Source organism: Lipotes vexillifer, unplaced genomic scaffold (assembly GCF_000442215.2).
Source record: "Lipotes vexillifer unplaced genomic scaffold, Lipotes_vexillifer_v1.1 scaffold977, whole genome shotgun sequence".
In the NCBI taxonomy this organism is placed as follows: Eukaryota; Metazoa; Chordata; class Mammalia; order Artiodactyla; family Lipotidae; genus Lipotes; species Lipotes vexillifer.
The window spans coordinates 615,077-620,733 of NW_006783088.1; positions in this window are offsets into that span (position 1 = coordinate 615,077).

Here is a 5,657-nt window from a genome sequence, read left to right on the forward strand (position 1 = left end):
ATATATATATATATATATATATATATAACTGAATCACTTTGCTGTACACCTGAAACTAACACAACATTGTAAATCAACTATACTCCAATAAAAAATAAAGTAAATAAATAAATAACAAAATAAAATTTATAAGAAAATTGGAAAAAAACCAAAACACAACCTAGTGAGAGTAGGTAGTATTGTTTACCTCACCTATAGATGAGGAAACAGAGGCACAGAGAGATTAGATGACTTGGTCAAAGACACACAGCTGGTAAATGGTAGGATGAGAATACAAACCCTTAGTTACAATCAGACTCCCAAATTTGCAGAGGCAGCAGAACACGTGACCCAGAGGGAGGGACCAGGTGCCACTGGATTCCACACCAGCTAACAGTTGAAGCTTCTCCTCGCTGCTTTTAAATAGACAAGGTCTATTTCAACAGCTTCAATTTAGCTATTTCTGTAGAAAAATTACCAAAACACACTTTGCAGTTCCTGGCTGTACTTGCCAGGGTAAAGGGAAGTTCATATTCTGGAAAAGTCTGCTGCTTCTCATTTGTTCCTGGGGACCTTTCTTCGTGGAGACAAGGTGAGGGCTCATCTCATTGGAGAGAATCGCTGCTTTGTGACACCTGCCTCCTCATTTTCCTCTCACAGCAAGCATCAAATGCTCTTGATGGTTTCCAAATGAAGGGCCGAGCTTATTTATTGACACTTAGGTTGAAGAAAAGGGAGTCTATTCAATTTGAGAAATAATGCATTGCAGGTACTTTGTATACAGCAGGTGTACTGTGGAAAAAATTCTTGGAAGGATTAAGTCAGGTTTAGTTCTAAGCAGATAAATGATAGGGAGGGATTTGGGAAGCTGGTGGGTGAGTGGAAAAGTAATAACATTTGCAAGGAAGGATGCTGATCCAAGTAACATTTATCTAGCACCTAATGTGCCGAGATACTAAGCAAACATCGTTCTATTTAGTCTTTTAGGAAACTTTCTAAAGGAGGTAGCTTTTTCTTTAGATAACGGTTAACCAGGAAAGTGAAGAGGAAATATGCAGAGGAATGTGGACTAGAATGCAGGCCAGATTTTCAGTTAATTCAAATCATGTGAAGAAGAAAGTTAATTTAAAAGATTTTATCAATAATGCGACAGCCATAAAATGTCTTTTTATTTTTAAATTTATCTTTGGCTCTGTTGGGTCTTCGTTGCTGCGCGCAGGCTTTTTCTAGCTGTGGCCAGCAGGGGCTATTCTCCGTTGCAGTGCCCGAGCTTCTCACTGCGGTGGCTTCTCTTGCTGCGGAGCACTGGCTCTAGGCTCACAGGCTTCAGTAGTTGTGGCTTGCGGGCTCCAGAGCGCAGTCTCAGTAGTTGTGGCTCACGGGCTTAGTTGCTTTGCGGCATGTGGGATCTTACTGGACCAGGGCTCGAACCCATGTCCCCTGCATTGGCAGGGGGATTCTTAACCACTGCGTCCCCAGGGAAGCCCCCATAAAATGTCTTTCAATATTTTGTCTTCCCTTCTAAATTTATCTTTCTACATCCTTAAAATTCTCATATATGTTGCATATAGAATATGTGTAAGCAAAGATTTACCTATTATAATCAGGAATTATGTACTGTTTTATGTTGTACATTTTCTCCTTTTATTTTAGTATTCTCCTGTGTATGTGTGTGTGTGTGTGATAGTTATTATGTTAATGGTTCCTAGAGTTGCAACATACTAAGAGATCATAATTTATGTAATCTTATCCTAGTGCTAGACATCGAGATTGTGTCTTGTTTGTTCCTATTTGTTAATGTTGTTTTCTAAAACTATTCTTTAGAACTTGTTTTCTCGGTTTGAATTGTTCAACATTTTACAAACATTTCCAATAAGGCAAAGGCTGGGTCTGAACTGTGGACTTTGCCCTTTGCCAAAGCTAAAAGCTCACCCTGACTGTACAGTGTTCTAGAGCCTCTTCCGGTTTCAGTCTGCCCTATTAACTGGACAATATGTTTGTTGGTGGTGGTGGTGGTACTTTCCACTGTGTGTATGTGTGCATGCCTATATGTAGAGCAGTCTCACATTATGTGATCTGCAGTATTATAACAATGTTACAACCCCAGAAATTTGGCATCAAGCTCATTTGGCCTCTTCTGCTTCACTTGACCTCTTACAAGATGCTTCTGGATAAAAGGTCACATTTGCCTCTCGGAACGTTAGACTTCCACTATCCTGAGGCTCTCAAGGAGATGGAGCCAATGTCTGGAGACATTTTTGTTTTTCACAATTGAGAGTGGAGGTGTTACTACTGACGGCTAGTAGGTAGAGGCCAGGGACATTACTGCATGTTCTAGAGTACACAGAATTGCTTCCCACAGCAAAGAACTGTCTGGGCTGAAATACAAGTAGTGCTAAATTTAAGGAACCCTGCTCTAAACTGATCAAGAAGTTTTTAAAAAGAACATGAATTACCAGTACAGTGTCATCATGAAAAGGTAAATTAAAACCACAATGAGATAACTCTTCACATCCATAGTTTAGCTAAAATTTAAGAGACCAGCAGTCCGAAAATGATACAAAAGAACTTATTTGCAAAACAGAAACAGACTCACAGACTTAGAAAACAAATTTATGGTTGCCAGAGGGGAAAGGGGGTGGGGGAGGGATAAATTAGATGTTTGGGATTAGCAGATATGCATATAAAACTACATATAAAGCAGATAATCAACAAGGACCTACTGTGCAGCATAGGGAACTCTACTCAATATTCTGTAATAATTTATATGGGAAAAGAATCTGAATAAGAATAAATATAACTGAGTCAGTTTGCTGTACACCTGAAAGCAACACAACACTGTAAGTCAAATCCATTCCAATATAAAATAAACTTTTTAAAAATAATAATAAATTAAAAGATAAAAAGACCAACAGTCCAAAGCGTTGTTGAAGTGTGAAGTAATTGGAACACTCATGATTTGCTGGTAGGAATGTAAAATGAAACAACTACTTAGAAATAACTGTTTAGCAGTTTCTTATATAGTTAAACATATACTTTCCATTCAATCCAGCTATTCCACTCCTAGGTTTTTACCTGAGATGAGTGAAAACATATAACCACTACAAAGCTTTTACATGAATATCCATTGTAGTTCTACTTATTATATCCAAAGAAAGGAAAGAAAAGAAACAACCCAAACACCTATCAACAGATGGATGGATAAATAAATTGTAGTATATTTCTACAATGAAATAATACTCAGAAATAAAAATTAACAAACAACCATTACGTGATCAAATTGTTTTAATCTTAACATCATTATACCACATGCAAAGTACATAGTATGATTACATTATGTTCAATATAAGGCAAACTAATCCATAGTGATAGCTGATCAGTTCTTGAGTAGGCTAGCAGTGGGGAGCAAGTGACTACAAAGAGAAATCAAGAAACACAGGGGAGGAAGGAAATGTTCTATATCTGAAAGGTGGTGATGGCTTCATAGGCATATACATGTGTCAAACCCATAGAATTGTACCCTACATATGCTTTTAATTATGCCCATTTAAATTATTCAACAATAAATGTATTTTTTAAAGATATAACCACAGCTATAGTGATGCCGTCAAAGACTCTCCTCTCGCCAAACCAATAAGTGAACATAGGGAACAAAATGACCTGTTGGGGGGCTTCCCTGGTGGCGCAGTGGTTGAGAGTCCGCCTGCCGATGCAGGAGACAGGGGTTCGTGTCCCGGTCCGGGAGGATCCCACATGCCGCGGAGCGGCTGGGCCCGTGAGCCACGGCTGCTGAGCCTGCGCGTCCGGAGCCTGTGCTCTGCAACGCGAGAGGCCACAGCAGTGAGAAGCCTGCGTACCGCAAAAAAAAAAGTCCCCAGAGAACTGGAGAGCACCTGGGAGTATGGGGCAGGATATACACATGGAAAAGTCAAGAATATTCACTCATTCAAGCAATCTCAAATCTGTTCACACAGCAGGTTCCAAAAGGTAAATGAGATCTTTGGCACCATAAGCATTTTCCCATTGAAAGTAAGCAACACTGGTTCCATCTCTACAAGTCTGTATCTTAACTGACCATGCCAAAGGGCATATGTTCCTAAAAAGAAGAAAGCCAAGAACATGCTGGACAGAGATCTGGAAAGGTAAAGTGCCTCAGCACAAAAGGACTAAGTACATAAATCTACATTTTTCCTGCTTCCTTCAGGGAATGATAATAATAATGACGTATTAACATTATTCTCTGCTAGGCACTCTGCTAAGAGTTTTACATGCACTTTTTCATTCATTTGCTGCCAGTGCGTGGATTACTTCATTTAATCCTCACGTCTATGATTTTTCCCAGGGCACTATTCTAACTGAAGACGTTCATATCGTGGTCTGTGTTTAAGTTACATCCCATTCCTTCAATACAGAAGAACAACCCAATGGACTGATTTGAATTACTGTGTAGTTAACGGCCAGTGACAATATTAATAATAACAATAGTAAAAATAATAACATTTTGAGTTAATATATGCTGGAAATTTTTCTATGCACTTAATATGTATTAATTCATTTAATTCTCACAGCAATTTTCTAAGATAGGATCTCTTTCCAGAGGATTTATTAATGAGGAAACCAAGGAACAAGGAAGTCAAGAAACTTTTTGAAGATTACATAGCTTGTTAGTGGTGACATTGGGATAATCATGGACAAAGAGGCACTTGCATATTTAAAGAATGTGTTTGTTCGATGTGACCAACAGGGTTTAATTTCCAAAATATACAAACAGCTCATACAACTCTGTAACAACAACAACCAAAAAAAAACCCAATCGAAAAATGTGCAGAAAACCTAAATAGACAATTCTCCAAAGAAGAAATACAAATGGTCAATAGGCACATGAAAAGATGCTCAACATCACTAATCATTAGAGAAATGCAAATCAAAACTACAATGAGATATCACCTCACACCAGTCAGAATGGCCACCATTAAAAACTTTACAAATAACAAATGCTGGAGAGAATGTGGAGAAAAGGCAACCCTTGTACACTGTTGGTAGGAATGTAAGTTGGTACCGCCACTATGGAAAACAGTATGGAGGTTCCTTAGAAAACTAAAAATAGAATTACCATATGATCCAACAATCCCACTCCTGGGCATATATCCAGAGAAAACTCTAATTCAAAAAGATACAGGCACCCCTATGTTCATAGCAGCACTATTCACAATAGCCAAGACATGGAAACAACCTAAATATCCATTGACAGATGAATGGATAAAGCAGATGTGGTACATATGTACAATGGAATACTACTCAGCCATAAAAAAGAATGAAATAATGCCATTCGCAGCAACATAGGTGCAAATACAGATTATCATACTAAGTGAAGTATGTCAGAAAGAGAAAGACAAATACCATATGATATCACTTCTATGTGGAATCTAAAATATGACACAAAAGAACCTATTTATGAAACAGAAACAGACTCACAGACATAGAGAACAGACTTGTGGTTGCCAAGGGGGACGGGGCAAGGGGAGGGATGGAGTGGGAGGTTGGGGTTAGCAGATGTAAACTATTATATACAGAATGGATAAACAACAAGGTCCTGCTGTATAGCACAGGGAACTATATTCAATATCCTATGATAAACCACAATGGAAAAGAATATATTTTAGGTGTATATATATATA